The sequence below is a fragment of the Cucurbita maxima genome, unplaced genomic scaffold, assembly GCF_002738345.1.
Source record: "Cucurbita maxima cultivar Rimu unplaced genomic scaffold, Cmax_1.0 Cma_Scf00033, whole genome shotgun sequence".
NCBI lineage: Eukaryota > Viridiplantae > Streptophyta > Magnoliopsida > Cucurbitales > Cucurbitaceae > Cucurbita > Cucurbita maxima.
This window is the reverse complement of record NW_019272049.1, coordinates 1,162,968-1,175,525: the sequence shown is the minus strand read 5'-3', so window position 1 is coordinate 1,175,525 and position 12,558 is coordinate 1,162,968. Positions and strand designations below refer to the sequence as shown.

The 12,558-nt window shown below is 35.6% G+C and overlaps 1 pseudogene; it reads right to left on the bottom strand.

Moving 5' to 3' along the window:
- Positions 1–9,958: 9,958 nt before the first annotated feature.
- Positions 9,959–11,877, bottom strand: LOC111467235 (annotated as a pseudogene).
- Between the last annotated feature and the right edge of the window lie 681 nt (positions 11,878–12,558).

Below are 12,558 nucleotides of genomic sequence, written 5' to 3'. Positions count from 1 at the left end.
AAAAAAAAAAAAAAAAAAAAAAAAAAAAAAAAAACGAGTAAAAAAATGAAAAATGGGTGCGACACAAGAATTTCCCAAGTGTCGCCCAAGCTGAGTTTCGATAGGATCCGATTCATTAGTACTGGTATGATTACACCCAACATAGAATGCACACAAATTTCGCCTGTAGCATACGCCGTGGAAATATCTTGAACTCTTTGTTCGTAGAGCTTGATTTTCATCAACGACTTTAGCCCCTCAACAAAACTTAAATCTTGATTTTCTCTAACATATCACAAATATCTAACATAAGCTCATAAAACTGCTTAATGTAGTCTCGAATACTACCCGTATGCTTCAACTTCCTTCTTGTGATTATCCCAACATTCTCCCAAGTATCCACAGTACATAACTATCTTGAATGTCCATGTACTTGGATCTTCACCACAACTTTACATCGTTGGTTACATGCATTGTTGTCAATGGACTTTCACGTCTTCTACCACATTACTTGTGGCTGGAAAGTACTGTTCAAGGCCAACGATAAAGTTCGCTATAGTCTTGGTATCTTGAACCCTACAGAAGAGCTTGGGCTCTGGGGCCTTTATCTTGTTGAATTAGAATACACTCCCAACTAGGGTTTGGTTTCCCATCGCTCTACATGGTGAGGTTAATTTGGCACTCAGATTTGCCACATCAACCCAAACCACTCTAAAAGCTGCTCTTAAATTCATAGACATTTCTGAAACTATCTGAACGATCAGTTATTAGACATTTTCTAAGCCTTCGATGCGTTCTTCCATCTGGACAACAAAGCCCATCGAGCTATCCCCATGCTCGAAGTCACTAATAGTTGTGGTCTTGTCTTCTAGAACCTCGACCCTAACCATTAATTCACGAATAGACATTCCCTCAAGCCACCAATGTGGGTTGCACTGTGAGTCGAGCCCTTTGAGCTATGACCTTTTCAGTTGCTATAGCAAAGACAGCTCGTTCGAGTTCTGCTCGCACTCCTGGCTCTCTTGTGATAAGGGCCAACGAGTGTACTATTTTTTGACTCAGTGTATCATCGACCATGTTTGCCTTTCCAACGTACTACTGGATATCTATATCATAGTCTTTTACCAGTTCTAACCACTTTCATTATCTCATGTTCAGTTCTTTTTGCGAGAAGAAGTATTCTAAGGTTTTATGGTCAGTTTAACTTTGGTTCTTTTCGCCATATAGGTAGTATCCCCAAATCTATAATGCGAACACTATTGCTGCTAACTCTAGGTTGTGTGTAGGATATTTTTTCTCGTATTCTTTTAATTGGCATGACACGTATGCAACAACCTTGTCGTGTTGCATCAATACGCAACCTAAATCCTTTTTTGGACGCATCGCTGTATATTACATATCTTACTGAGTTTTCTGGAACTGTGATTACTAGGGCTGACACTAGTCATTGTTTTAGGTCCTGAAACTGGCCTCACAGGTCCTGAAACTGGCCTCACATGTTGTTCCATGTAAAAGATAGTCCTTTCTTGTCAACTATGTAAGAGACGAGACTATTCTAGCAAAGTCTTGGACAAATCTTCGATAGTAGCCTGCTAACCCCATGAAAATTCATACCTTGGTGACCATAGTTGAGTGTTCTCATTTCGTGATGGCTTCTGTCTTAGTGGGATCTGCTGAATTTTGCGTTCAACTTGTTTTCCCTTAAGATAGTTAGGGCTTTTCGGAGTTATTCTTGATCCGTTTTCAAGTATATTAGAATGTCATCTATGAACACGATCACAGACGTGTCTAGGCATTCCTTAATGCTCGGTTCATTAATTCCATGAACACCTTGGGGCACTCCTTAATACTCGGTTCATTTTCGGAGTTATTCTTGATCCGTTTTCAAGTATATTAGAATGTCATCTATGAACACGATCACAGACGTGTCTAGGCATTCCTTAATGCTCGGTTCATTAATTCCATGAACACCTTGGGGCACTGGTGAGGCAAATAACATAACTACAAACTTGATTTTGGTACATCTTTGTCCTTAAATTTAAATTTGCCTCTTAGAGTTGGTTGAATAGGTTATTGATGCGGTGAAATTTATTGATCTCCACAATGGTATGATATTGTCCACTTTGAGCATAAGCTCTCATGGTTTTGATTTGGACTTCCCCAAAAGTCTTCAACCAATGGAGATGTATTTCTTACTTATGAACCCATGATCATTCCCTAAATTAGCCAATGTGGGACTCCCTCCCAACAATCCTCAACAATCCTCCCTTCGAACAAAGTACAACATAGAGCCTCCCTTGAGGCCTATGGAGCCCTCTAACAGCCTCCCTTAAATTGAGGCTCGACTTCTTCTCTGGAGCCCTTGAACAAAGGGTCGAACAAAGTATAACATTTGCTCTACACTTTAGTCACTTTTGACTACACCTTCGAGACTCACAATTCTTTGTTCGACATTTGAGGATTTTATTGATTCCATTGAAGAATGAAATTGGCTATTATATAGCCTTACAGAATACACTAAAACAAGGAAAAACAGCCCACGTCTAACAACTTCTACTCCTGATAACGAGGTATGACTAAATCAAATAAACGAACATCCCGTAACAATACGAATGTTTTGACTAAGTGGTAAAAGATCACTAAAACAATCTAACATCTGGAATAATATAACCTAACAATTTCTCCCTTAAAGTGAACACAAATAGTAATTAGTTTATATCTATGTCAGAACAGACTTCCAATAGTCCTCTCAACTTCAAGAAAGCATCCAATTTTAGTGGTTTAGTCATCACATCAGCTAATTGTGTCTATGTGTCACAATGCACCAACTCCACAGAGCCAGCCTTTGTGAGCTCTCGAAGGAAATGAAAATGCACATCTATATGCTTTCTCCGACTGATGCATTATTGGATTTTTTGAAAGCTTGAATGCAGAGCTACTATCACAGTGAATAATAGTTGGCTTGTCTTGATTCTGACCCAGCTTTTCCAACACCCTTTTTAACCATACTGCCTGACATGCACATGAAGTTGTAGCTATGAATTCTGCCTCTGTGGAAGATAGACTTACTATTGATTGTTTCTTTGATGACCATGATACTACTCTAGAACTCAATAAGAACACATAGCCTAAAGTACTCTTTCTCTCATTCAAATCTCCAGAGTAATCATTGTCTGTGTATGCAACAAAATCATCATCTTCTCCTTTCCGATAGAAAATTTCAAACCCAGTTGTTCCCTTCAAATAACATAGTACCATTTTTGCTGCCGGTAAATGAAGCTCAATGGGATTCTCCATATATCTACTAATCAGACTCACTACAAACATTATGTCTGGTTGAGTTGCTGTGAGATAATTAAGACTGCTTACAATTTGCTTATAGTAAGTTTTGTCCACGTTTATTCCATCTTCATCTTTCATAAGTTTGCATCCAGGGACAATAGGATTATGAAAAGAATTACTCTGGTCCATTCCAAACCGTTTCAACACCTCAAAAGCATAGTTCTTCTGACTTATAAAAATACCACTAGATTTTTGTAAGATTTCAAGGCTAAGAAAATACCTCATCTTACCAATATCTGTAATGTCGAACTCATTTTTTATGGAATTTTTAAACTCTGTAAACATTAATTCATCATTTCTAGTAAAAATGAGATTATGGACATAAAGACTTACAATTAATATTTTGACTTCTTTTCCTCTGTTGATGAACAAAGTATGCTCATAGTCACACTTCTCAAAACCTTCCTTCATGAAATAGGCTTTTATATGGTTGTACCAAGCACGTAGAGCTAGCTTAAGCCCATAGAGTGCCTTCTTTAACTTGTAAACCTTATACTCATGTCCCTTTTGTACATATCCACAAGGTTGCTCCACAAAGACCTCTTCATTCAAATCACCATATAGAAATGCAGATTTCACGTTCAACTGATAGATGGACCAGCTTCTTTAAGCTGCAAGTGCTACCACCAAACGAATTGTCTCCATGCGCACAACAAATGCAAATACTTCAGTATAGTCTACCTCATACTATTGAGTATACACCTTTGCTACAAGCCTTGTATTTGTCGACTTCCCCATTTTCATTGAATTTCATCTTATAAATCCATTTTACTCCAACCCTCTTTCCGCCTTCAGGTAACTCTATCAATTTCCATGTGCCATTTTATTTATTGCTTCCATTTTCAGATCCATGGCTTGCCTCCATTTCTCACTCTTCAATGTGTCTTCAAAGTTTACAGGATCAGTAGTGGTAAACATGGCCAAGTGAGCTTCATTATCTTCTTCAGAAAGATATTCTCCTGTTGCATAGTCTCTCATCCAGACTGATGGTCTCCTATTCCTCCCCTCATTCGAGCTAGGAGAGTTTGCTTCAGTCAAAGAACCAGAGGAATATTTTCCTCTGCAGTAATATCAGATTCGCTCCCTTCTTCATTTTCATCAAACACATCTACTGTCTCCTCTTGATCACCCCATTCCAGATCACATATTATGGATTCTTCATGGGTCTTATCCCAGTCCCAACTCTTATCTTCCTCAAATACAACATCCTTACTTATTATGATCCTTTGTGAAATTGGATCATAGAGTTTGTAAGCCTTTGACTCTTCACAAACTCCTAGCAAAACAAAACTTAAACTCTTATCATCCAACTTAGTTCTTTTACGGTCAAGCACATGAACATGAGAACACATCCAAAAACTTTAAAATGCTCAACTGAAGGTTTGACTCCATTTCAAGCTTCTGCTGGAGTTTTATTTTTGACAACCAATATTGGACTTTGATTCCGTACATGCACAGTCCAGTTGACTGCTTCAGACTAGAAACTTTTCGGAAATTTCTTTTCTAAAATCATACTACGAACCATATTCATAATAGTTTTAATTTTTTGTTTTGCAACTCTGTTCTGTTGTGGCGTGTATGCAGCTGTCATTTGTCTTTGTATACCATTTACATCACAAAAATTGGTGAATTCTTGTAATGTAAACTCTCCTCCTTGATCAGTTCGTAAGGCTTTAATACATGAGTTTGTTTCCTTCTCAACATAAATCTTAAAATTTTTAAATACAGCAAAGGCTTCTAATTTTTCTATTAAAAAATAAACTCATGTTTTTCTACTGAAGTCATCTGTGAAAGTAATCAAATACCTTTTCTTGCTATTTGAAATGGGTTTGATCGGTTTACAAATATCAGCATGCACCAATTGGAGAATTTGTGAAGCTCACCATGTGCTCCTTTTTGGAAACGAGTGCCTTTGTTGCTTATCCACTAGACAATTTTTACTTAGTCTGGAGACATGAGCTGTGGTAAACCATCCACCATCTTCTTTTACTAAAGAGTCCTTAATCCCTTAAAGCTCAAATGTTCATATCTACAGTGTCAAAGTTGCTCAATATCTTCTGTGATTGTATTGAAACAAGTGGATTCTACAGGCTGAGATATAGCATGGAGTATGAACGTTCGATCCGAAGACATCTTTGTCTCTATGATTAAGCCCCTCTTAGGATGAAACACCTTGCACGTTCCATTTTGAAATAAAATGGTAAGCCCCTTTGCTTGTAATTGCCCAATACTCAACAAATTGTTCTCCAGCTCCAGCACATAGAACACTCCTGTGATTATCTGTATGATTCCATTCACTTGTAGCCGTACAATACCCTTTCCTATTACAACCATGCTTGAGTGGTTTCCCAGCTTCACTGAATCTCTAAAACTTCCATCAAAATCTGAAAAATATTCTTTCTTCCTACACACATGATTGCTACATCCCGAGTCAAGGAACCACATATTTTCTCTATTGGCCTTATTCATGTTCACGTAAGCCATCAGCAACATCTTTTCTTAAGTCTCTGCATAATTTGCCTCCTTCTCCTTACTTTGAAATTCCCATTGAAAATGCCCTAGCTTGTGTTGGAATAAATTTAAATGTTGAAATAAACTTAATGTTAAATTTAGTATGTTTGTTAGGTTAGGAAAGTTAATTTGAAAAAGCCGTGAAAGAAAAGACCGTTTTTGGTAAAAAAAAAAAAAAAAAAAAACAACAGAGATCAAAGAAATACAAAGCAATAGAGAAGGTTTCAGTGTTTTTTGTCTAAATCAATAAATCCCGAAATTCAAAACTCTCTGTTGTCCAATAAAGACCTAAAATCCCTAATAATAAACCAAAATCATGCCTTTTGACAAGCATTTGCGGCACTAGGTGGAGTGAACCAAAAACCGGTTAATAGATAAGAACACATTCCAACCAATTCCCAAAAAAATATAAATTTGGATTAAATTCGAACTAGTAACTAATCCCAACATTGACGTATTGAACAAACTCATATACGCAAAAAATCTCAAATATCCTTGATCGTGAGATGCAATCTCATGTAAGCTTTAGAATAGTCTTCGATTTTTAAGTAACTAAGAGACTAACCTAACCCAAGAGGAATTCCTAGTTAGCACTTGATTCTGAAGTAATCATGTTGCTTTCTTATGATACGCTTTAGGCTAGCTCTTGATTTTAAAGCAACTAAGATGTTTCCCTAAATTAAGATAAGCCTCCGTTAAGCCCTTGATATTTAAGTAATTTGGAGGTTATCTCATGAACATGTATTCAGTAAGCTTATCACACACTCATGCCCTAAAGTAACACTACCCAAGCTTAAGAATGCCAAGATATGAAGAATGCTAAGAACAAAGAACCAAAGTACTAAGACTTAAAAACCAAAGAGATTCCTAGACCTCCCATGATACAACATGTTCATGACTTTAATTGAAGCCTTAGATGCTGGTTTCAGACTATGTTGCTAGGAAGATATGAAGTCTTGGGTGTAGATATTTATACTATGTTGCTTAGAATGTCTGAAGCTTTGGTCATAGATTTCCAGACTGTGTCGCTCGAAACATATGAAGCCTTGAATGTAGATTTCAGAGTACATCGTTTGAAAGAAGATTTTGGTGTAGGTTTTAGACGATATTGTAGGGAACGAATGAAGCTTTGAATTTGGTTTAGACTATATCGCTTGGAACGCATGAAGCCTTTGATGTAGGTTCAAACTAGGGGTGTACATTCAACCCGACAACCTGGACTAACCCAACCCAAACTATAAGGGTTGGGTTAGGTTGGATTAACATTTCGGGTAGGGTTGGGTTCATTTTTCTGAACCCGAACTGAATCGGTTCAATTTCGAGTTTGTGGGACAAAACCTCCCGGTTGACCCGAGCCAAATAAAAATATATAAAATATACTAAGAATTCTTCCATATTAATGGGTTTGTCGTCTAAGAACACACACGACCAAGTTCAACGCCAAGCAAATACATGTTTCTTTTTAATTATTTAATTTATTTTATTTTATATTATTTTTAATTTCTTTGAAATCCTAATGTATTTATCATTTATTTGTTGCAACATTATTATATATATATATATGTTTATTTTTTTAATAATTTAGGACTCTCTTTCGCGTATAAATAAACATATTTCAATTAAAATATTTTTATATATTTTTTATTTTTGTTATATACAATATATTTAAATTAATTATTTTTATTGTCTATATAATTTTATAATCTATCCTTATATTTTCTTTTACTTTTAACCCATTTTGAATGAGTGTTTTTAATTTTATGACAATATTGTTGAACTACATTAATATGTTATTATTTGCGTTTATTGTTTTTTTTTTTTTTTTTTTTTTTTTTTTTTTTTTTTTTTTTTTTTTTTTTTTTTTTTTTTTTTGTGAATAATTATAGATTGATTTGTGTTTGTTTGTGAACTTTTCATATATTTTATCTGAGATTGTATCCGAATAATTATAAATTATGGATAAATAAAACTTTTAAAAAAATTGACAACCTAATCAAAATAGAAGGTTGGATTGGGTTGGGTAAAAAAAAAAATCCTTCAATCCAACCGAACAAGGACCATGTACACACATAGTTCAAACTATATCCCTTGGAATGAATAAAACCTTGGACACGGGTTGTCAAGTTCAAGTTTTGTAATGTAAATCATAGGGAGAGTGTCTTAAACGAGAAATAAAAATAAAAACTTGACTTAAGACAAGGACTAAGAACTAAGGTTAACGACTCCAGCATGGATCAAGATTCAAGTTTGCATACCTCAATACTAAGACCCTTAGGCTAGAAACATAACCCAAGGGCCTATGTTCTCATGTCAAGAATAAGAACATGACAAGAATGAATGTGGAACCCTAGCACACATTAAGGACACGATTAAAAGCGTACAAGTAGACTATTTACTGAGTCTTTGTACTCATTCAAGTTTTGGCATGTTTTTTAGGTGACAAGAAGGAACTAGTTTAGGATGGATGTGGATCTAGAACCGGTGATATACAAAGTCACACCATGTTTAAACATCTTTAACATTCTAAGTTGTTTTATTTACCGAGCTCAATGTATTCTTTAATTTGAATTTGTAAATAAAATATATTTATGTTTTGAACACGGAAAATGGTATCGTAGTTTGCTTTGTTTTCATGTTTTTAATGTAGTCCAAACTTGAGTCAGAAAAATCAGGTCATGACAGATGGATTAAACCGACCAAATTGGGACAAAATCAGTCCAACTAGATTGGACTAGCCGATTGGATTGAATTGGTCCAACTAAACGGTCGTCCCCTAACTTCAGTATACGAGGGCTAATGATCGATAATCTACCATCCCAATCGTCGGTCATCCTAGAGAAATATCATTAGCTTGCCTAATGAATAGAATAAAATAGAAAATGCGATCTAATATACGAGCCTCGTAGAATAAATTTAATCTAACAGACCAAAACAGACAATATTTACTAGCAGTGAGCTTGGACGAATAGTCTCTAATAGGTCCGTAAATGTTTAATTTTATGTATAATAGGTCCGTGAATATTTAAAATGTCAAATTTAACTATTGATTTTGTATCTAATAAATTATTAAGATGTTCAACATTTTTTTTTAAATTAACGATTTTATTTGACATAATTAAATTTTATTTTTAATAAGACATTAAACTTTTAATTTTGTATCGTAAATTAAAAAAAAAAAAAAACTTATTATATAATGGCCTAATTTATAGTTTTTTAAGTTCTAGAAATTTTTAGAATTCCAAACCTACGAGATCAGGGACTAAACATGTAATTTCACCTAAAATTTTAGCACTATCATCATCTAATTAATCTGCTAGATATTGAACGTCTTTATTATGGCGAAGTAAGAATTACCTACGAGTTTAGAGACTAAACATGTAATTTGATTGTTTTAACACTATCATCATTGTTTTGAACCAACCAAAACTCCAACTTTTGCCAACATGACAACAAGCACAAACTAGCAGCAAGGTGTCAACTGAATGATCAAAGTATCGGTTGCTTCTACTTGTGATCTTTTTTGACCGTCTTGACGTCTTAATATTAAAGAACCCCTCTCTTCTTCTCTTCGTGTACGTGAGCGGCTTCATAATGCTTAAATCTAACATGTTCCTAAGTTTTATTTTTGGTAGAGTTTGTACATTGTACAATTCCCACTCTTGAAACTTTCATTCATGTCATTCATGTCAATGTAGTGCCATGTCGGGTTCCTTTATACACAAATGGTTAGATACATCAGAAAATCTCATCAGCTTCAATGAGATTTTGTATCAAACAAGAACTAGTTTAGATATTAACAAGAATATAAGGACTAATTCGATAAATATTACCATGCATAAGAACCAAAATGTTAAGAACGTCGGGCTAAAACTAAAGTCACCTTCTAGTTCAAGCTCTAGTGTATAAGAATTAAAACCAAACTTGATAAGAATTAGTTCAAACTCTATGAAACAGAGCTCTATTATACTTGCTAAGGATATTAAAATCATTCGAGAGAGGCACGTAGCAGACTTGTCTAATCTTACAATTGTCAAAGCTGCATAGCTACACATTAGATGCTACTAGCCGAACATAGCTCAACTAGTTAGAAAGCAGAAGAAAAATGACTCGTAATGTGAAAGAAATCTACACCTAAAACTCATCTTTTTCTTTTGATTTTTTGTTGTCATGATTATGATTAGCTTGACAAAATCGGGAAGGGAATATTTCCAAGAGAAATATGTATACAGGAAAACCATTCTGATCTCTACATTCCTAAGGAGAGCAGCATGAAGATGGGAAGAAATAAAAATAAAATAAAATGTAAAAATCAAGGAAAATGAAAAGTTCTCATTATTAACTACACCATGGTGGTAATACCATTGTATCTTGGCCTTGTTCTATCTGGTGAAAGTCCATCTTCCATGGCCTTCCTCTTGTTGTTGTTCGATTGTTGCGGCGGCGTTGGCGGGAGTATTTGCAACTGTTCTTGCTCTTGTGGCAGCGTCGGCAGCAGTGGAACGGATAGCAATCGATCTTGATCTTGCAGCGATGTCGGGACAACCTGCAACGGTATCGATCGTAATCGTTCTTGTTCATGTTGTTCATGCTGTTCATGTTGTTCATGTTGTTGCTGCTCTCGTGCTTGGGGTTGGCTTGCTGAATCAGGCTGTTCTTCTGATGTTTTGAGTTTGGTTTTCAACATGTGGGGTCTAAGCCGGTTGACATCTGAAAGTCGGACAGGTTTCAAGAAGAATTCTTCTGCTCCTTCTTCTAAGCATCTGTTTCCAATCAGAAAATTCCACCCTTCAATCAGATTCAAGTTTCTAGGCTAATTATTCTAATAATTCAAGAACATTTGTGTAACAGCCCTAAATTTCTACATATTCAGAGTTATGTCGCTACTAAAGTCTCATGCTCATCTCTTAATACAGAAACAGAACATCATTTATAAGATAAACTTTGAAAACTTTAAACTTCTGGAAAGCGCTAATTATTCTAATAATTCAAGAACATTTGCATCATAATCATCATCATGATCTACCTATTGATTCTTGCAGGAACATTCTCAGATGACATAATCACAACGGGAATGTTTCTCAGAGCTTTAGACCCCTGCAAAACCAGAGAAACTCCTTCAGAAACACTTCCCATGTTCAGTTTGTTTGAATGGAAAATATAATTTGTCAGAATTTCTTGGATAAAGTTACCAAAAATGAAACGAAATCTCAAAATCTCTAGATACAACAAGGACCCAGATAGTAAAAATCTAATTTAGGCATCGTAAAAGCAAATTTCCCTTCAGGGGCATTTTAACAAACACTTGGTGTGCAGTACAGAACATAAAGGTATCAAAAGGCAAAAGATGAAGCAAAATACCTTGATCTTCTTCAATAAATCATAGCCAGTCATCTCAGGCATACAGTAATCAGTGATAACAAGATTTACATCCACTTCCTGAAGAAATCCACAAAAGAAGGAGGGAAAAAAAAGTGAACAAACAAGAAATCCACCACAAATTGAAAACCCAGAACGGAAAAACGTGTAGAAACATTGAGAAAAACCAGATCAAAAGGCAAGACAAGAAACAAACCTGATGATGATGATGATGGTTAGATGCAAGAGAAGGAATCGAGTTATTTCCAGAGTCATAACCCAAGAACTCCAAAGCTTTACTCCCAGAATCAACCGTAGTAACTGCGATAGAAGAAGGCACAAAAACGCATAAGATAAACAAAAACAAAATCCTCAAATTCCCCAAAAAAACAGGATTCGATTCATCCAGTGTGCATACCTTGATAAGAGGAGGTTTTGAGGAGCCTTTCAATCAATTTCCGGTCGATGACGCTATCATCGACGGCAAGAACATGGAATGTTGAGTCGGAAACCATGCCCATTGCAGCAACAGAAGATCCCATACACAGGGAAGGTGAAGAAGAAGAAGGGGATTTTTCAGAGAGAGGGCTGAGAGAAATGAAGAATGGTGGATGAAGAAGGAGAAGGAGGTGAAGATGTGAAGAGATGAATAGCTTTGTACTGAAAACAAAGACCCACCAAAATCCACATCCCACAAAGCAAGATCCGACCAGATTTCCTCACCAAATCTTGCAATATTTTTCCAAGATGATATACTTTGAATTACAAGGCAACCAATATTAACCCCCCTTGGAAGAAAATAATTTTTTTTTTTTTTTTTTTTTTAAAAAAACTATTTTTTCTCATATAATATTGAACCAAAATCTTTTATTTTTCAAACCTCGAGGATTCTCTCTCTCTTTTATATATATATATATATATATATTTATGGTGTAGTTAATCTAATGAGCATTTAGTAATCCGTGGATAACTCAACTGATAAAACACTAATCACTATTTTAAAGGTTGGTGTGTGAGATCGTACCTGGATTGGAGAGGGGGATGAGTGTCAGTGAGGATGCTGACCCTAAACGGGAGTAAATTGTGAGATCCCACATCTTGTAGAGTGAAATGAAACATTTTCTTTGTAAGGGTGTAGAAATCTCTTTCTAGTCGACTCGTTTTACAAACCTTAAGGGGAAGCTCAAAAGGGAAAACTCAAATAAGATAATATCTGTTAGTAATGGGCTTAGGAGGTTATAAATGGTATTAAATTCAGACATCGAACAGTGTGTTAACGAGGACGTTGAAGCCCAAGGGGGATGGACAACGGATAGTGTGCTAGTGATGACGTTAGGACCCGAAGGGGAAGATGGATTTTGAGGCCCTTTG